Genomic DNA, 21103 nt, shown 5'->3' on the forward strand with positions numbered 1-21103 from the left:
TCTATGGTGGGTACCAAAGTTGTCTCGGTGATCTAGAGACACAGACCCAGGATGGATGACCACATGATAATATTGATCACACACGATGTTGATGGGAATCCAATAACAAAAGTTATACATTGCTAACACAGGGTTAACCATCTTCTGTATGGCGCCTTAAGTCAGTACCCTACTTTCTGACTTTCCGTCAGCATACCATTGTGCTGCTGATGTGCAACACAAAGTCTTCCTGATTAGATTTTCAGATGAGAGACCCATAGGTTTGCTAGGTTGTTAATATATTAGTACAGGGGACACAACCTATGCTAGGTCTTTAAATGTCCCTCAGGCCCTCCCAAATCTAGTGTTGTATATATAGGGATAGGGGGACCCCGAGCCTTGCTGGAGCTGCGTCACGCTTGCGACGCAACTCCAGCAATGCGCCGCCTTTCCGCGGGGGGATGCAACATGCATCTGCCCATCCGTGCGCCACGGTGCGCCGCATTGTAAATGCGGCGCATCAGTGGTGGCGCATGGATGGGCAGATGCGTCGCAACTCTTCTGGCGCATCCCTGCTGATTAGCAGAGATGCGCCAGAAGTAGTAAAGCGGCCCCTGTGCCCCCTGCTTCAACAACACAAAAGCGGGTCGAAAAGTTTGCCACCAGCCCTCCCAACGAGCCCCGCAGTCAGAGATGGCCTGTGTTCACCAGCACCTGAAAGTGCTTGCATCACAAGAGGTGGGACTGCACCTACCCCACAAGGGAACTTCGTGCCACACAGGTCCTGCCCTATGAGCGCCCAAGGGCAAAGCAAAGGCGATGCGGCAGCAACGCAGTGAGCGGGTTAATGCCCCCGTACCTGCTACTGAAAGCTGCCGTATATGCCGCCAGCGAAGAGGTACCAGCACTGACATCAACGAAAGCCCAGCATCGCTCTCTCAACAACCTTCATGGCACGCAGGTGCGAGGCGAGACCGCCGCGGCCCGTGGAGAGAAGATCTGAGGGCAGTGCACCTAGCTGTCGCAGGCCTGCACCGCACCCTGAAAACAAAGCACCAATGAGGACACGGTGAATGGCCCTGGCCATTATGAAGTGGCTACTGTGCCTCTATTGATTTTCACACAGCACGAGTAGAACCGGCAGAAGCAGCCCTATCTGCCTGGCGCTGAATTAAACATTTGAACAAAGGAGGGACTGGGGGTGGACAATATTTAGTGGGGTCCAGTGTACAAGTCCATAAACTAGTAGTACAAGAGAAGGTACAAAGTTCCCCGAGAAGAGTGGTGGAGAGGTGTGTGTGCTAGAAAGAGGGGGGAATCCCCTAGTTGGAATTAAAACCCTCACACACCCAGCAAGCTAGGTGTCATGCTTCATCATATGGGTTCTGCTCCTCGTCAGACTGGCGCTGCAATGTCTGACGGTCTCCCGAAACCGGGGCTCTTTATCGGAGATCTTTTATTCCGGCCATATGGTGCATGCGTGTGAGAGGGCAGGGGGGTGTGGTCGTGAAAAGGTGAAGTTTTGTTTTAAAAAAGGTTAGTCAGTCCACAACTTATTTTATTCTTGTGGTAGACTTCCTTGGTTAAAATGGGTGGGAGGGGAGCTAAATGCACTGGAACTATCCTAGCAAATTAACTACTACCCTCTTGTTTGGTCAACATGTTTCTTGCCATAGTGGCAATTCGTCAGGACCTCAGTGTATAGTACCACACAGTGAGAAAATAAAAAAGGTGAAAAATTGAAACTAACAATCTGGTATACAACCTTAAGTGGTCGGTATTACCGAGGAGCAGGCTGATTGGTCCTGCTGAAATATTATGACCTGCAAAGAATCAGATTAACATAATTTCACAGGTAGCGGCTTTAAGCAGTAATCCGATATACAGGACTGATACAGGTTCAGCCCATACACACACACACACACACATATATAACCACTAAGGTGAAGAGTTAAAACTAAGTGTCAGACATAGTGAATTGGTGGTAATAATAACAAAACACAACCGTTTGGTCTGTGGAATGGTCACTTAATAATGGAGTATGAAGAAGTCAATTTTGCTAATTATTGGAGGAAAACCGGGTTAATCATGCTCACCCCAAGAGGTTCCTAGAGGTACTTCGCAGTCTGCTTCCGATGGACCAGTTGAGTAAGGTATGGTACCTAGTGGGGTAATTCAAGCATGATGTAATGTGGTAACCTTATCAAAATGCAGCTGGGGGTTGAGGGTGGACAAATGGGAAACCCCTACGGCAACACGGGCTCGGTGAGGTGACAAATACCTCATAACCACAACCACGGAGTGTCCAGGCAATGCTGTTGCCACATGGTCAAACCCGTGCGGGCTCCCATTAGAAAAGCCAGAAGGGCCAACGAAGCTACCGGGCGCCTGCACCAACCGCGTCGCGTCCCAGCCTTCGGGACACCAAAAAACAGCCACGCAGTGGAGCGGGAGGGGCCGGCAACTCACGATCGCCCCGACCATCCACAGCCCCCACACGCGGCGTTGAGACCCGATGACATGCGCCCTACCCGACCGCCCAGGCTCACGGGTAATAGAGAGTCTCTGCAGCCCTACTCGCCGGTGACTGGGTGAAGCCAGCCGGTCAATGGGGACAAGTGTGGAGTTAACGGTCAGCGTCCTTACCTACGGCGGCTCAAGGTCCTAGCCGACACACCTACCCCTCGGACGGCGTCTCGATTGAGGCGCCCAGCAGCTGGTGCCGGACCCTGGGGGCGCGCCATTATTTAAGTAGCCGTCCCGGATCGACATCATCGGTAGCACCGATAGAGTGACGTGCATCTGTTCAATTACGCATGCGTGGAAGAAGTGGTTGCCAGAGGCATACGTTTGAGAGATGAAAGTGGCGGCCATCTTGAAGGAGAGTATCGAGCATTGCTCCGGCCCGGTAGAGCAGGGAATAATACCTCCCAGTAGGGAAGAAATATTTGTAACAAACTCCCCAATTAAAGGAAACACGTCCTCTCCTAAAAATAGATGGAGGACACAGGAGAATTAGGGGTGTTTGTTTTTCTTTGTATAATACGAGTGTTGTCCCACAGGTGGTTTATGGGGTAGCACGTGAGGTGAAGTATATAGTTGGCTTTCTGGCAGGACAAAGCTGCTAACTACTCAGGGATGCCCACGGGACAGTTTGCATCGAAGGAGTGACGTGCATCTACTCAACTGCGCATGCGTGGTGGAAGTGGTTGCCAGAAGCATAGGACTGAGAGATGGAGGTGGTGGCCATCTTGGAGAGGGGTGTTGAGCAATGCTCGGGCAAGGTAAGGAAGGGAAAATGCATTCAAGTAGCGGGAAATTACAATGACTCCCCAAATGAAGGAACAACACCCTGTCTTAAATTTAGGTGGAGTACACAGGGGGATTCGGAGTGTGGTTTTGATTGTATACTACGAGTGTGGTCCCACAGGAAGTATGTGGGGTAACAGGTGATGGAAGGTATACAATTGGCTCTCTTATAGGACAGTTATTCTAACCACAGCAAGTTTGTGGGGTAACAGGTTATGAAAGGTATACAATAGGCTCTCTTATAGGACAGTGATTCTAACTACTCAGGGATGCCCACGGGACAGAGTCGTTAAGCCCCATTAAGTCCAATTGGAGTCGATGAACCCATCTCTGCTCGATCTTAAATAATGCTGGTTTAGAGATGGCTGGGTGGGATTAGAGGACCAACCCTTTCAGGCTGTCTGCAGGGTGGTTATTTTGGGTATAGTGCTCGTATAGTTTGGTGTGTGTTTTTAAGCACCTAATGTTACTCTTATGCTCCATTATTCTCACTTTAATCTGTCTCATAGTCATCCCTATGTAGTTTTTCCCACAGGGGCAGGTGATCATGTAAATGCATTTGGTGCTATTGCAATTCGTGTGTTTGTGAAGTTGCCACACGAAGGTGTCTGTAATTCTCACCTCTTTGACTTGTAAGGTTTGTGGACATACAACACATCCACCACTGGGAAAATGGCCAACCACTGGGGGGAGTCTCCATAATGTGCTTTGTTTGTCAGTGGTAGTTTTCTTTGGGCGTGTGTGGATCAGTGCGTCCTTGAGGTTCGGAGTTCTTTTGAAGGCGAACCTAGGGCGGGGGATCTCTAGACCGCCTGTGTTGACTATGGGCCAATGTTTATTTATGGTTTTCTTCAGGTAAGTAGAGTTGGGAGTGAAACAGGTGACACATGTTATCTGTTCATCTCTGGTTTTAGGATATGACTCAAGTAAACTCTCTCTTGGGTTGTTCAAAGCTCTTTTTCGAGACTTATTCAGTAGTCTGGTGGGGTAACCTCTGTCCTGCAATTTGTGTTGTAGGAGTGTGGCTTCCTTTTGGAAATCAGTTTTGGCTGTGCAGTTTCTCCGGACCCTGAGGAATTGCCCAAAGGGGAGGTTATCCCTCAGGGCGCGGGGGTGGTAGCTTTGATACAGGAGGAGACTGTTTCTGTCGGTACTCTTGCGATGGAGAGTCGTGCTCAAACCAGTGGGAGTCAGGTTGATATATAGATCCAAAAAGGGGATACTATCTGCTGAAATATTCCCAGTGAATTTTAAATAGGGGTTCTGTTCATTCACCCAAGAGCAGAAAGCTTTGCATGTTGTACGATCACCCTTCCATAGAATGAGGATGTCGTCAATATACCTGCACCACAAGGTAATATTACCAAGGTAGGGGTTGAGTACAGACCTGATGGTGTTTTCTTCGAAGGTGGCCATGTAAATACACGCCAGGCTCGGGGCAAAAGTAGAACCCATTGAGGTCCCCTGGATCTGATGGTACAATTGGGTACCATATTGAAAAAAGTTCTCTGTCAATGCCAGAGAGGCACAGGCCATAATGAAAGCTATTGGTGTGGGAGAGGACCATTCCTCTTGCAGAAGGGTGGACTCAACTGCCTCCAAGGTAGCTTGCTGAGGGATGTTAGTGTATAATGCCTCAACATCCATGGTGAGGAGGAGGTCAACACCGTCCCTCCCCTCAATGGATTCGACGAGGCGGAGAACATCTCTGGTATCTTGTAAAAAAGATGGAATTTTCCTAACCACTGGTTGGAGGAAGGAGTCGCAGAATTTAGATAACGGCTCAAGAATTGAGCCGATACCAGAGACAATCGGCCTACCTGGTACTGGTGACACCCCTTTATGAATCTTAGGCAGGGTGTAAAAGTATGGGATGACCGGGTCTGTAGTGATCAGGAAGGCTGCTTCATTCTTAGAGATCCACTCATTCGTTTCACCCTCCAGAACTAAGCTAGTGATAGTGGTAGCCAGTCTTTTAGTAGGGTCTGTAATAAGTGGTCTGTAGTGATTGACATTGGCGAGTTGGCGTTTACATTCAGTGTCGTAGTCACAACTGTTTTGGATAACAGTTGCCCCACCCTTGTCTGCCTGTTTGATGACTATACTGGTGTCACCCCCAAGTGCTAAGACAGCTTCTTTCTCACTTGCACTCATGTTTTTGTGAGATGAGGTATTGGGTCTATTGTCCAAACTCCTAAGTACCGCCCTCTCGAAGGCTAGTATCTCAGGGGGAACCATTGAGTCGGTAGGGGTAAAGGTGGAAGGTTTTCGTAACCCCGTGTCAATTTTTTCCTTCTTGGTCTGGTTTATCAGCAAAAAACGAACGAAGACGTACCTTCCTAAAGAATTGTTTTAATTCGCACATCTCAGTGAAGGTATCAGGTGTCGGAGTAGGAACAAAGCCTAGTCCTTTCTCAAGAATTTCAGTCTCTATCATGCTCAATGTTTTATTTGAGAGATTCACAATTAGACTCTTCTGCCTCTGGTTGTGCTCCTGGTCTCCACCGATGTCTGAGCAGTTGCTTGGTCTTGCCATTGTACGGCTTTTTGTCCTCCTCGCTTGCGCCCTCTTCCTCTGCCCCAACCTCTGCCTAAAAAAGGTGGGTTCATTGGGTAGAATTGTGGAGGACCCTGGGGGTAGAAGGGATATTGCCAAGGAGGTAACATCTGTTGGGGACCTTGGAACATCGGACCATTATTAGGCGTTTGGTTCCAATTTTGGCGGCCCTGTTTACCTCTATTGTTAGTTTGGTTACTACCACTGGAGTCGCTCCCTGAGGAGCCCCTACGGCTGTCATTGCCAGAGCTCTCATCAGAGGAGTAGCTATTCCTGTTGTTAGTATAGCCTTCCTTGAGGTAGGGGTATACCTTCTCCTTGTCGAATTTTGCTATATCTTTTTGCAATTTGGTCATTTTTTGCTGTAAAAGGAATTCCTGGTTGTCAGAAGTCTCTTGGTTGATCTCTGCCAATTTAGCTGTGAAGGGAGTTTTCTTCATTGTGCCTTGAATCGTTGTTTCAATTGCTGCGATCTTCACCAAGAGTGCATCAGCCAATCTTTTAGCAGTTTTAACAATCAGAAACAGGAGGTCTCTTGTACACTTCCAAGACACATGACACCAGTCTACTTTGAACTGACCGTCTTCAAGGAACAGTCTCGGCATGATATTGACTATTAATCCCTGTGGGGCGATCTTGGCCCGGAGGTACTCAGTCATCATCGCCCCATGTATTGTTATCCTGAGCCATTCTTTCTTCAGTGAAGTTACCGTTGCCCAGTCCTCATTAGCAGCACTTAAGGCATTGGCACCCCCCATTCCAAAGAGTGAGGGGGCCGCTCTTAGAGCTTCTTCTATTGCTTCTTCATCGAAACTTAGACCTGGCACATCTTCCATGCTAAGGTGTTGTTAGCACCAATCTCAGTTTTTTGTGGAAGACAGGCAGAAATCTAGAATAGTGTGAAAACCCAACTGTACCAGGATAGTATCAGTGGGCCCTTTTTGGTCCTCGCAGTAAAAGCTGTTTACTGTAGGTATCCTCAGAGTCCCGCGAGAGTACTCTCGCGCATAACATTTGAACAAAGGAGGGACTGGGGGTGGACAATATTTAGTGGGGTCCAGTGTACAAGTCCATAAACTAGTAGTACAAGAGAAGGTACAAAGTTCCCCGAGAAGAGTGGTGGAGAGGTGTGTGTGCTAGAAAGAGGGGGGAATCCCCTAGTTGGAATTAAAACCCTCACACACCCAGCAAGCTAGGTGTCATGCTTCATCATATGGGTTCTGCTCCTCGTCAGACTGGCGCTGCAATGTCTGACGGGCTCCCGAAACCGGGGCTCTTTATCGGAGATCTTTTATTCCGGCCATATGGTGCATGCGTGTGAGAGGGCAGGGGGGTGTGGTCGTGAAAAGGTGAAGTTTTCTTTTAAAAAAGGTTAGTCAGTCCACAACTTATTTTATTCTTGTGGTAGACTTCCTTGGTTAAAATGGTTAAATTGAGTGAATAGGATGTATTTTCTATCGAGTCAGTCAAATTATCTTCGCATTATTGTGACTGTTCGTTGCACGGGGGTCCTTTTTTCGTCTGACTGGCTTCGTGTCTGACACGAAGGACAAATAAACAAACGGGCCTCTTTGGCTCCGAATAATTAAGAAAAACGAATATTGAATTCAAAGAGCAGGTCTCCTACCCCTAATCAAGGTTGACACACAGTAGTCAACATTAGGCAGAACCACCAGTGATACTGATCTTGAAGAACAATCATTTCTATATACATGGGACTCCAATAAAGATATCCCATAAGTATAAACGAATCACTGCAGTCAGTGGTAACATTTTCTTGAGGAATACTAAAGTGAAACACCATCCAATTTGTTGCACGTTACTATGTTTGTAACTCACGAATGACGGTCTCCTGACGAAGGTCCTTTGGCCGAAACGCGCGTAGTTCCATTCCACCGCATTGCCTTCCTCATTTCTTCCATCGACTGAATATATCACAAAGCACTTGTTTCGTATTGTTATTTTTTATGTTCCCTTTGTTTCTCTGCACTTATATGTAAATATATGTAATATTGTATTTCTATGTTAATTTATATGAACAGTATATCCTCTTTATACGAGAAAAACAAACAAAAAGTATGATCAATACAAAAGAAAAGATGTTTTATAAAAAAAATTAAATAAAATGGTTTCCAAATTTTGATATACCAATGTGTCACAGCTAACAATCATTCCAGGTCGCACAATAATAGGTATACCATAAGGGCAGTATAATCATCGTTGGTTTGCTATACTTTTCCTTTATCTACAATTGTCTATATTTTCCCTACGAATAGCAAACGAAATTATATGTAGGGGTCCCCATTTTTCCAATGAACACACACTTTTTTGGGCCAGGTTCACTGACCAGGTATGCGTGGGGGGTACGGCCACCCTGGATGCAGCTGCCATACTCAAGCACTGAACCATTGTGATCCTTGAGCCTTCTGGAAATGCATCATAAGTCTGCGAGGTAAAAAGAATCACTCTCCGCTATTTGTGTCTGCCATTTCATGAAGCGTTGTTTTTCTTCATTGAAGTAAATACTGCTGGTGGTGGTGGGTTTCTACACACCAACTAAACCCTCAAGAGAAAGGGAAAGCGGCAACACACATACATATGGTTACGGTTGAAGATCTACTTCAACATCCCAGATTTGGCTTTGGTCGGTGTGTGGCAAATATGATACTCATTGAGGTGGTGAAGTAAGTGACTGAGGTGACATTGAAAACCTTTGGGCTTGACCTGAGGTGTCTGTGGGGCATTTACTTCTGGCTTGCACCTGGAGAATGATTGTCCTCTGCACTGTGAGGAAGGGGACCTCTACAACTGGGGTACAACTACCTGTCTTTGGCTGCATTCCTTTACACCCCAGAAGCAGTGGGAGACAGCCTGGGATTGCTGATAGTGGGGGCCAAGGGGGTGTGAGTCCGTATTGTCCACATAGAAACTCTGGTTCCAGAAAACTAGTGGGAAGGAATAAGCAGGCAGGGACCCCCAGGGGAACACCATGAAGCATTACACGACCATGGCCTCCACCTCACAGTGCAGGAAACCAGGAAGTCAAGCGGTTGGCAATAAAGCCCTCAAGGGCTGAGTTGCTGGAGATTATTCAGGGCTCTGGAGTGGCCCTGGAGAACAAAATAGAGACAGTGGGACTGGAAGTCAATCTCTTGCACACTGATCTCTGCAAGGTTTCTTAATAGGGCTCCAGTGAAGATCTGCAGTCCGGAGTGACCACTTGGAGGAAGCAGGTGCAGCGGTCACGTCTCAGTCTGGGGCCTTGAAGGCTAGGGGAAAGATGCGGTGGTGCACACGCGCCACAACACTGTGCGCCTCCTGGGGTTTCCACAGTGGGCTGAGGGGGCAGACTCTAAGCAGTTTGTTGAGGCCTGGATACGAGGCACCCTGAAACCCAGCGGGCTGTCCTCTAACTTTACCATTGAGAGAGCGCACAATGCGCTAGTGGCTCAGCCGCTGCCGGGGGCCCCACCACTGGCCATCATTACCCGCATTTTAAATTACAAGGACACAGATTGTATTATTTTTCTGTCAGTGAGCACGCCTCAAAGGCCCCGTCTGCTATGCCCATCTTTAAGGGACACCTGCCAAACCCGACCCTCCTTCTTTGCAAGTAGCTGATAAATAATCCTCAGAGTTCAGTGGGCTTATTACTAGCCCTGACCCTTGGCTCAACTGTAAACTGCGCTCTGCTCTTGCTGCTGCTGATTTCACTTGAGCTGCCCTTGTTTTTACTTCAAGAGCCAGTGTTAAAGCAACATCAACCTTCCCCATCACGTTGGCAGCTTTTAAATGTTTCCCCATCTTTTTTAGTTCCTTCTCTTTATTGTTTTTTCCCTTGTCCCTGACACCATCAATTTGCTTAACTTTTCGCATTTCAAGGCAAAAGAGGCGGGGTGGGGCAACTTCAAACCCCCCGAACATAGAGCTAATATCAGGGTTGGATGAAAGTCCTTACCAGCGACCCACTACCGGGTAAAAAGGAAAATGGCTATGCACAACCAAGAAGTTACCTCTGGTGTGAAACCTGGTGGTTCTCCCCCTGTAGTGTCGTGCGTAGGCCTTCCTTCGTATAGCGTTGTAGTTGTTTTTTTTCCATATTAGAGGTTTATTGAAGCTGCAGTATTCTTGTGCCTCTCTGAAACACAGCCTCTCCCTGCAGCCACTGACTCACTTCACCATCCACTGCTGGAGGAGAAAAATGCACTGCTGTAGTCCCAGTTGCTCCAGACAGCTGCGTCCATCAAGGAGACGCCATCAAACAGTGCTGCCTCTATGCCACATATGATGTGTCATTGCATCCCCACTTACAGGAAGTGGATACAACGTGATGTGGGGGAGGGGAGGTGTCATACATCCTAGCAGTGGGGCATGTGGGATCCACCCGCAGCCTTGTCCCAAATCCCTCCCTTTGATGTTTATTATTTATGAAATTTACTGTGGCAGTTACAAACACATTTTAAAATAACTATGCATAATAAAAATGTACTTACTTACATGGCTTCAGGCCTACCATGTGTAAACTGAATGCATCAGCCTAGAATACTGCTGTGAAATCTGTCAAAGTAACCCTTTTTGACAGGTGGAAATCCCTCCTTTTAATTATTAAAAAGCCATCCCAAAGTATACCTTCTTGCCCACGAGATAGGGTGCCCGATATTTAAAAGTGGGTCATGTGCAAAATTAAACTTGGCATGTAGCACTAAGTGAGTCACCCCTGGACATCCTGTCAACCCTGTATCGGGCCTGCCATTGCAGGTATGTGGGGCGCCATTGCGCCCCTGCCTAGGTTGGCATCACTTATATCTCAGACAACCCTGAGTGGGTTGTCCCATACAATGATAGCACCCCCAGACAAGCCCAGACAGGCAAAGGGGCGCTGGTAGGCTGAAGGCCGGGTGGGTACATGTGGATGTACCCTGCCCAGATAGTGAGTAACCCCCCACAGGGGCCTTGGAGTTCAGATCTTCCCAAGGAATACTCCTGGGGTGTTGCTGATCCTCTTGTGTGGCCTCCGGGCTATGAGCAAGTCCTCACTGTCAGGGCAGGGTGGAAGTGCACGCACCTTCCTACACAGGCTAGGAAGAGGCGATAACACTGTGTTCTGAAACATGGGTCAGTCTGCCAATGTAGACCTGGCAGTGTGCACTTGCACCTGAGTGGTGTGAATTAAGCACCCAGCCTGCCATGACAGGCCAGGGTGTGCACACCGGCCCTTATGCCATTTCGAATACGTGTCTGGCCTGATGTCGAAGGCTTGAGGATGCGCCCTGGCACCTATGGCATTTTGGATAGGTGCCTGGCCTGCCGTTGGAGGCCAGTGAGTGCCTACCCACATCCCGCTGTTCTAACACCTGGGGCAGGCCTGCTATTCCAGGCCTGTGTCCGCATGCTGGCACCCATTGTGCTAGTGACAAGGTGCCCGGCTGAGTGTGGCAAGGCGCAGGCTGAGTGTGCACAATTGGACCCATAATGGGGTTGACCTGAGTCTGACTGGCCTGGAATGGGTGGTGAGTGCACACTTGTACCTAATGTTCTAGGGCCTGTATAGGCCCATGGCCCGGTCTGCCATTGCTAACCTGTGTGTTTGCACTGGCATTTATTGTGATTAAACTATCGAGCAGCCTGCCATTGCAGGCCGCTATATGATGTGGCTGCTACACTCCCTTCACTCACTCTGTTTAAGTCTCCCTCTAATTAAAACTGCTACATATCCGCACCTGCTTCCTGAGTACTTAGATTAAGTGTGTATTGCAAGTGTGACTTTGGCCGCGTTTGGCCTTGTGCCTAGGATACAACAAAGAGTAAGTGAAACTGCACACCTATCTTTCTCAATATAAACCTTATTATGTTCCAATAAACTTAACTTTATGTTTGTGTGCGTGCTACCGCTATGTTGAGTGATTGGACCCCTGTCACTCCGGGTATGTAAAGCATAAAGAAGGCTCTGGATCACCACAGCCTGAAAACTGTGCACAGCCTGATGGACGACAATGGAGTCGTCTCAGCACTTGTAAAGATCAAATAGATATGTTCTTTCAACAAAGTTCACAAGAAATTAGCATATATGAGCTTATTCTTTTATGTAGACATTTTAAATAAAAAACTCAACACATGTGTCTTATATGCTGTAATCACAAAGCAATTACTTATCAATTTTATGCTGTCATAAATACTTGTTTCACAAAAGCATTTCAATCAATATCTGGAAAACTGAAATTAGAACAAAAATAATAATAAAGGAAAATCCTAATGCATTTCGGGTTCTAACACATGAAGCCTTCTTCAGGGGAAAACAAGTCTGATTCTGAATCCAGCAATGTGTTCAATGATTTAGTCCACAGGAAAACCTGCAACACAAAAGTCAGTGTCTATCAACTCGTAACTTCATGTCCTACAAACATTCAATCTACTGAGACATTCACCTATTACATAGCTCTGAGATAGAATTTGCACTCACAACGGTTAAAATTGAAATTGAAATAAACTGAGAAAAAAAGACAAGAGAGTCGAAAGATGCAGAGGAAAAAACTATAGTGCAGTGTGTTTGTGGCGTACGTCTACAGAATATAGTGATGTTCAGTGATGTTCAAAGTACTGATAAAATCATGACCTAAGTGCATGTGCCTATGAGTGACTTCGTTCGGGTATAGTGGTGATTATTTCCCCTAAAAAAATTATTCAATATGAAACATGCTTACCAATCAGCACGATTGGTGAATTGATATCGAGGGAGTCCCTCTGCAATGAAGTCAAGGCGCTAAAATATCATCCCGGTCAAATTAATCGTGGAGCTAAAGCTGGTTCGCACTCTGTAATCCCAAATGAGAAAACCACTCAGAATGTGCTGATTCAAGTCTGAACATGAATCCAGACAGAGCGATACAGGACGCTTACCACTTGTAGACGATGTGGAGCTCGCCCTCGGTATCAAAATGTATCCAAATAGACCCCCACGCGTAGTTGGTGCTCGTTAGTTGAAACGTCTAAGATTGAAGTGAGCCACCATCCTAAACACGAAATGCAAATGAAAATCGCATTTCAGAAATTGAACTTAAAAAAGAGGGTAAACCTTCCGTTCTGGTTATTTAATATAGTGCTGTTGAATAGTATTTACCATGTTTCTCCCGGTTATCCTCTCTTTATTTAGTATCTGCTTCTTCGGCGCGTTGACTGGAAAGCTAACCCAGCGTGCACTGCATTCTTAAAGACACAGTGCCGCAGTTGCACCGCAAATGGCAGGGTTCGAAACCCGATGTTCCGAGACAGTATCATATGTTTGTAAAAAAATTGTTACATTAGCTGTACTTGACATGGGCAGACAGTTATGTTCAAGATACCCTGATTACTGACCCAATATAAGAAGTAACGCATGCTTCTTATCATGCGATCCTATAAAGAATGCCTTCAATGAAAACTTTATTGATCTGAGAGAACGCTATGTAAGTGAACAAAGATCAACTGGTACAGGTATTGTTGGTCTAGTATGTGGGTCATGTGTATAAAGATTAAGGAGCATGTGTATACATAGAAAGTGATTACAGTGTATGAAAGCCCTGAGGAAGGGAGAGTAGGAAAAATGTAAAAAAGTAAAAACGATGAGAACAGATGTATGTGGCTTGTTCTTGTAATCAAAATGAACACCTGATTAGCAAAGAAAATTAAATGAATGAAATCATGTGAGTGCAAAGTCTGTACAAAGATACATGTTTTCAGTCAACTGTGTATGATCACCTCACAGGAAACACAACATTTCATAATGGTCATTGAAACCCGCCGGTGCCACTGTACCCAAAAGATTGATCCAATGTGTTTCTCTGCATGCTAGAGCTGTGTGAATGTCTATTCCGGACTGTGGAATAATGCGTTCTAATACTGTGAAGCGAAGTTGTGGTATGGAATGTGATGCTTGTAACCAATGTGCTGCTAGTGGTGAAGTTGTGTTATGATTGCGAATGCGACTTTTGTGCTCTACTGTTCTGGTCTTGATCTTCCGGCTTGTTCTTCTAACGTATACCAAACCACAAGGGCATTTAATGGCGTATATCACCTGATTTGTGTTACAATCCGATGTATGACGTCATTTCAACTGCTTGCCCGTTTGTGGATGTGCAAACACATCTCCCAACATCACGTTGCCACATTGTCCACAATTGTGGCATTTCCTCATCCCTATGTGTTTAACTGTTTGTTTTTTCATTGGTTTGAGTAATTCCCTTAGATTTCTAGGTCTAGTGTGAGCAAACAGTGGGGGACCTTGGAATAGATCTTTGAGATCAGGTTCCTGATCAATGATATCCCATCTATTTCTTATAATGTTCTTGATTTTAGTAGCTTCAATTGAGTGCTTTAATACAAACACTTCACGTTTCTGTGTGGCTCTTAGCTGTGGCTTTACCAGTTCATCCCTTGATTTAGATGAGATGTTCGTGACCACTTTTTCCAGTATTGTTGGGGGGTACCCCCTTTCCTTGAATCTGAGGCATTGAACCTGTATCTCTATATCACACATGCTGTTATCTGATGTTATTCTCTTGATTCTCATGAACTGAGATAGAGGAAGATGTTGTTTCAATGTCATAGGGTGTGCACTCATGAAATGCAGAGCGTTGTTAACGTCCGTAGGTTTTCGGTAAACTGATGTCACCAATCCCTCATCCGTTTTTATAATTTCTATATCCAAGAAGTGGATACGTTGTCTTTGTATGTCAAACGTGAATTGTATTCTTGAATTTTGTGTGTTCAAAAGTGCGATGCTTTCTTCCAATTGCGATTGTGTACTTTTCCAGATGACCAGTATGTCATCTATATATCTGAAAAATGCTACTGTGTGTGACTGCCAGGTGGGGTTTGTGAGGATGTGTTTTTGTTCAAAAAAGGCCATAAAAATGTTCGCATAAGACGTGGCTCCAGGAAAGCCCATGGATGTGCCGGTGCGCTGTAAATAAAAATGATCCTTCCATTAAAAAAACCAGTGAAATAGTGTGAAATGTAGAAGTTCCAGTAGAAAAGTTGAATGTTCAATACTCATGTCTGAGCTTAGAAGTCTCCATTCGACCACCTCCATCCCCTCCGCATGGCTATAGACGTGAAAAGAGCGGTTACGTTGGTGGTACATAAGAGAACATCTTCAAGAAAAGCTGATTTGATGTTATCCAGTTTCAATAGACAGTCAGTGGTGTCTTTCACGTACGTAATCCAAGTTTGCACCAAAGGTTGAAAAAAGTGATCCAGATAGTATCCCAATGCTTCATGTATCGAGTTGCACCCAGCCACAATGGGTCTAAAGGGTGGTCTTTACTGTCTTTATGCATTTTTGGGATCATGTAGATCTGTGGAATCTTGGGCGTCTCATTAACCAGGAATCTTCCTGTTTTGTCATCAATAATTCCGTTCTCAACTGCTTTAGTCACTATATCTCTTAGTGCGGTGATTAACTCTCTGGTCGGATCCGTGTCTAATTGAATGTAGGTATCTTGATCAGCAACGTGTCGATTCACATTCTCTTCGTAAAAGTCTCTATCTAGGACCACCAGGGCTCCTCCCTTGTCCGCTGGTAGAAGAATAATGGATTCATCTTGTCGTAGTGAGTTTAAAATTTGTAATTCCTTCCTAGTCATGTTCGGACTTGTCTTTCTGTTATACTTGACTTGTTGTAAATCCTTCTTGACTAAATGTTCAAAAATATCCAAAGACTTATGTGTAATGGGCGAGATGAATCGGCTCTTGGGACGGAACTTGCTGCGTTCCTCACCCATTTCTTCATTGGTTGGTAAAGTGGAAAAAAAACACTTCAAGCGCAACTTACGTGTGAATTTAAATAAAGAGACCTCCGTCTCTAGATCGTTGGGCACAAACGAGGTGCCTTTATCTAAGACTTTGATTTCTTTTGTACTCAAATGTCTCCTTGAGATATTCATTACCAAGGATCCTATTTTTTCACATTCCTTGTTGGTCTGCCCTCTGGTTTTTTTAAAGCTATTTTTCCCCTTCTGGTGCGACTTCTTGAGTGACCTTGCTCTTGTCGGGTGGGGCCTTGGGCATAGGGCCCTCTGCCAAAAAAGGCGAGAGTTTCAGAAGTTATTTCTTTTTGTGATTGTACCATTGTAGGTTTGGGACGTTGTAAGATGAGGTCCTGATCTGGTACTAGACTCTCCTCTGATGAATTCTGGTTTATACTTGGTTTTTTGAAGAATCTTTTCTGGGCATAGTTCTCTGCCCACGAGTACACCTCGTCTAGTTTGTGATCGATGGTATCCCTTCGAAATTTTTGTATTTTCCTTTCGTGTACTTCTTTGGCATGTTTATCCAAATTGTGATTTATATCCTCCAGTACTTTTTGCCAATCTTCACCCTCCATTTTTTGAGATATTTCGTCCTTGAGTTTGATGATGTCAGAAGCTAATTCAGTCAAAATAGATGACATTTCTTCTATAATAAGAAGTATTAAGTCTAGCGAGCATTTATTCAGGATGGCGTTCCATCTTGCCATAAAAGCTTTGTTGAACTTGAATAACATCGGTTTGAGGGCTATTCGTAACCCCCTTGGAATTCTTTTGACTTTGTAGTATTCAATGAGGGTAGTCGCATGGAGACGTTGATTGATCTCCTTTTTGAGTAGATATTCCAATTGTCTGAGTTGTTGTGCTGTGTTGCCTGTGGATACCCCATAATCACATACTTCTTTCACTAGTGAATATATGGATTACGCCTCATCTGAGGTGTATGCCTTAGTGTCAGCTTGGTTAGTGGTCAAATCTGCAATATCTTTCCAAGACATTGTAAACAATGGGTGCAAGTTACTAGAGGGTCCGCTAATAGATACAACAAAGAGTAAGTGAAACTGCACACCTATCTTTCTCAATATAAACCTTATTATATTCCAATAAACTTAACTTTATGTTTGTGTGCGTGCTACCGCTATGTTGAGTGATTGGACCCCTGTCACTGCGGGTATGTAAAGCATAAAGAAGGCTCTGGATCACCACAGCTTGAAAACGGTGCACAGCCTGATGGACGACAATGGAGTCATCTCAGCACTTGTAAAGATCAATTAGATATGTTCTTTCAACAAAGTTCACAAGAAATTAGCATATATGAGCTTATTCTTTTATGTAGACATTTTAAATATAAAACTCAACACATGTGCCTTGACTTCATTGCAGAGGGACTCCCTCGATATCGATTCACCAATCGTGCTGATTGGTAAACATGTTTCAAATTGTTGGAACTGGCCCTTCTTGCAGGGTCATCCCCAAACTTTTTGCTTCTTCCTCCCTTATTTTTCCTGACCCGTGGCTGTTGGCAATAGGACTCTGCGCACTTTACCACTGCTGATCAGTGATAAAGTGCATATGCTCTCTGTGTAAATTGTTATTATGATTGGATATACATGATTGGCATATTTCTATCACCATGAAGTCCCTAGTAAAGTGCACTGGGTGTGCCAGGGCTGGTGATGACAAATGCTACTAGTGGGCCTGCAGCACTGATTGTGCCACCCACATGAGTAGCCCTAAAATGGTGTCTCAGGCCTGCCACCGCAGTGCCTGCATGCAGTCTGTGAACTGCCATGTCCTCCTGGTCAGTGTCCCCACTGACCAGGCCTAACCCTTTCCTTTTTGTGCAGATTGGTCACCCCTATGGAAGGCCCAAGGCACACCCCTGGGCAGGGTGCAGTGTATGTGAAAGGTAGAGCATGTACTGGTGCAGGTGACATGCTCTGGTAGTGAATAACAACCATTTTCATTTTTCACTATTGTAAGGCTATCTTGCTCCTTAGATTAACATGGGGTATGCTGGCTACAGTGGCTACCAGCATTTCTTCTCATAGGAACAAGATAGGACATAGGAGTCTAGTATCCCGGAACTCAGAAATTAATAACACATCTTTTAGGAAAGGTTGTTTTTAAATCCTGTGTTTGAGAACAGCACTTTTAGAAAGTTGCTGTTCTCTTGTCTGACCCTTCTGTGTGCCTTGGCCTGTTTGTGTATTGACTGTCTGGTTTGAGAGTGACAGGGACTGGGGATTCCCCAGGAGGCTGGCTGAGTCAGCCCTAGGCTGAATGACTACATTTGCAACTTGAGTGGTGGGAGGAGTTAGCACCTGGGCCTGAATAGGCCTGTGCCCGCCCCCCACAGTGCTGGTTCCACCCACTGTGGTGCGTCTGATATCTCTGCCCTGCACTGTGAAAGGGTAGAAGGAATCATGTCAACAAAGAGCTCAAGTGCTGTGCTTTCCCTCCACAATGCTGGCTCCACCTCCTGCTGGGCGGCTGACAACCCTGCCCCTCACTGTGAAAGGAAAGGAGAAGCCAGGTAAACAAAGTGCTCAAGCAACACCCAGAACTGGTTCAGACCGGGCTCAGGGCCCACTTGCACAAAGAGAACAAAGACTTTTAGGGGTATAAGTAGAGGACCCCTGACAACAGAAAATTAGATCATCCTGGAATCAAGAAGGAACCTCTGCCAAGGAGAAAGCTGGAACTAAAGAAGGAAGACTGTCCTGCTGTTGCTCTGCTGGACTGACCTGTTGCTTTGCTGCCAAGGAGAGGGGAAGGACTTTGCTGTTGTGCTGTGTCCCCTGTCTTGAAGGAATCTCCAAGGGCCTGAGAAGAGCTGGCTCCCTGTTCTGAAGTCCCAGGAACAAAAGGACTTCACCCCCAGCTTCCCTGAACTCTGCTGAGAGAGTTCTGTCCTTCCTCGAGTGCTTGATCCAGTTGTGGGGCCTCTGGAAGTTGTACCTGTGCTGGGAAGCTTGAAACTAAGCTTGAGAGACTTTTGCAATTGAAAAGTTATCGCATCGCACGTTGCGGAGCGCATCCCCGACAGTGCGAGGAAATTCCCGCCACTACGAAGGCCGAGATCGTCGCAGCGCCTGTTGCCGCTGCCAGAGCCGTCACATCCTTCGTTTGCGGGACGCACCAGACCGGTGCGGGAAAGTCTAACATCGCTGCGAGTGTCGTCGCAGAGCCTGTCGTCGCTGGGTGAGATCGCCGCACCGCTTGCCTGCGGACCGCATCACGTCGCTGCGAGTGTCGTCGCAGAAACCATCGCGTCAAGGAGCTGCGAGAGAGAAGATCACCGCTGGTCCGCGCATCGTCACCCCGAAGATCGTCGCAACTCCAAAGATCGTCGCATTGTGCCTTTTGCAAGAACAAACTTCCTACGGAACCTCCGCACCTGAATCCATACAAGTGGCCTTCCTCCCCATAGAGACCGGATTTGTCGCAAAACACCCGCAAACACCTCCCCAGGGCCTCAGGAGCAACGCATCGCTTGTTTTCCACCGCACCAGCTTCTGCTTTTGGAACTTTGTCGCAACTAAAAGGTACTGTGAGTAAACGTGACGCAACTGTAAACTTTTCACGCATCTGTGGATTATTTTATCGCAACCTGAAGAATTTTATCGCAAACCTTAAGAACTCTTTTGAAACCATATTCTTGAACTGTGTATGTTGGATTTTTGTCGTTTTGGTCTTGTGTAGTTTAGATTAAATACCTTTATTTTTCTAAACTGTTGTGGAGTCAGTTTGTGGTGTTTTCACTGTGTTACTGTGAGTGTTGGTACAAATACTTTACACATTGCCTCTGGTTAGCCTAGACTGCTCGTGCCAAGCTACCTAGAGGGTGAGCAGGGGTTATCTCAGAGGGTTTCCTCCTTACCCTGACTAGAAGCAAGGGTCCCTATTTGGACAGTGGTACCTACCCCCGCCAACTAGAGACCCCCAGTTCTAACACATATTGAATAGTTTTTTTTAGGGGAAATAATCACCACTATACCCGAACAAAGTCACTCATAGGCACATGCACTTAGGTTATGATTTTATCAGTACTTTGAACATCACTGAACATCACTATATTCTGTAGACGTACACCACAAACACACTGCACTATAGTTTTTTCCTCTGCATCTTTCGACTCTCTTGTCTTTTTTTCTCAGTTTATTTCAATTTCAATTTTAACCGTCGTGAGTGCAAATTCTATCTCAGAGCTGTGTAATAGGTGAATGTCTCAGTAGATTGAATGTTTGCAGGACAATAAGTTACGAGTTGATAGACACTGACTTTTGTGTTGTAGGTTTTCCTGTGGACTAAATCATTGAACACATTGCTGGATTCAGAATCAAACTTGTTTTCCCCTGAAGAAGGGTTCATGTGTTAGAACACGAAATGCATTGGGATTTTCCTTTATTATTATTTTTGTTCTAATTTCAGTTTTCCAGATATTGATTGAAATGCTTTTGTGAAACAAGTATTTATGACAGCATAAAATTGATAAGTAATTGCTTTGTGATTACAGCATATAAGACACATGTGTTGAGTTTTTTATTTAAAATGTCTACATAAAAGAATAAGCTCATACATGCTAACTTCTTGTGAACTTTGTTAAAAGAACATATCTAATTGATCTTTACAAGTACTGAGACGACTCCATTGTCGTCCATCAGGCTGTGCACCGTTTTCAGGCTGTGGTGATCCAGAGCCTTCTTTATGCTTGTGCCTAGGAGGCAGCACTGGTTATCTTCCATTCTGGAGCATAGGACAATTGGGGTGTACTAAAGGGTGGAGTCTGCAGGGTGATATTAATTAACGTGCTGGGTATCAGTAGCCACACATTATGGTGCTGTTGCAAAGTCATCCTGTGCCCTGGGCACCTCCCAACTTGTTGCTGACTGATACTGGTGGTAACTGACTCTGACTGACCCTGGGCTCTGCCTAACCAGTCCCAGGGCCAGTGATGTGCTGAAAGAGACACATTAGAATACAGTCAAAACGCCTACATACACTAGGTTACACAATGGTATGGTGGGGTACCCCTGTGATTGGCATGACCTACACTATAGGCCCCTAGTATATAATAGGGCAGGGGGATTTAAACTACCTAGAAGTCCCTAGCACCCTTGGGCTTGGCAGTTTAGAGGCCAACAGCTCTTTTTTCACTTGCATGTGTGTACTACTGAAGCCTGAGGTCAGTTTAAAAGCTGCCCTGGGTGCCAGGACTGCTTTTAGAAGTAAATTGTGCCAAAACTCGACTTTGGGGTTCGGGGCACCTAGAAATAGATAACCTACAATATTGTGGCATATTAGAAACCCCCAGGGTCTCCCCTAGGTGTCCCAGGGGTGGAGAGTCAGATATGTAAAAGGTACAACCTTATAAAATGAGTTTTATAGGCACTGGGTTAAGTGAAATATCACATTTCACTCCCCACATTGTGGTAAAGTGCTGCTCAAATTTGATTTTGATGCTAGGAGCATT

At 45.6% G+C, this 21103-nt stretch overlaps 1 protein-coding gene and 1 long non-coding RNA gene across 3 annotated transcripts in view; one reads left to right on the top strand and one right to left on the bottom strand.

Annotated features, from left to right (window-relative positions):
- TESPA1 (thymocyte expressed, positive selection associated 1) overlaps positions 1–21103 on the top strand; it is a 624465-nt gene that overhangs the window by 4308 nt on the left and 599054 nt on the right. The window lies entirely within an intron of this gene.
- Positions 11970–13042, bottom strand: LOC144773797 (uncharacterized). Its single transcript, XR_013600063.1, has 4 exons — positions 12963–13042; positions 12743–12855; positions 12547–12657; positions 11970–12195 (listed from the first exon to the last, which is right to left on the bottom strand). It is a non-coding gene; the product is annotated as an uncharacterized LOC144773797 (long non-coding RNA).

This window comes from Lissotriton helveticus, chromosome 1_1 (genome assembly GCF_964261635.1).
Source record: "Lissotriton helveticus chromosome 1_1, aLisHel1.1, whole genome shotgun sequence".
Lineage (NCBI taxonomy): Eukaryota > Metazoa > Chordata > Amphibia > Caudata > Salamandridae > Lissotriton > Lissotriton helveticus.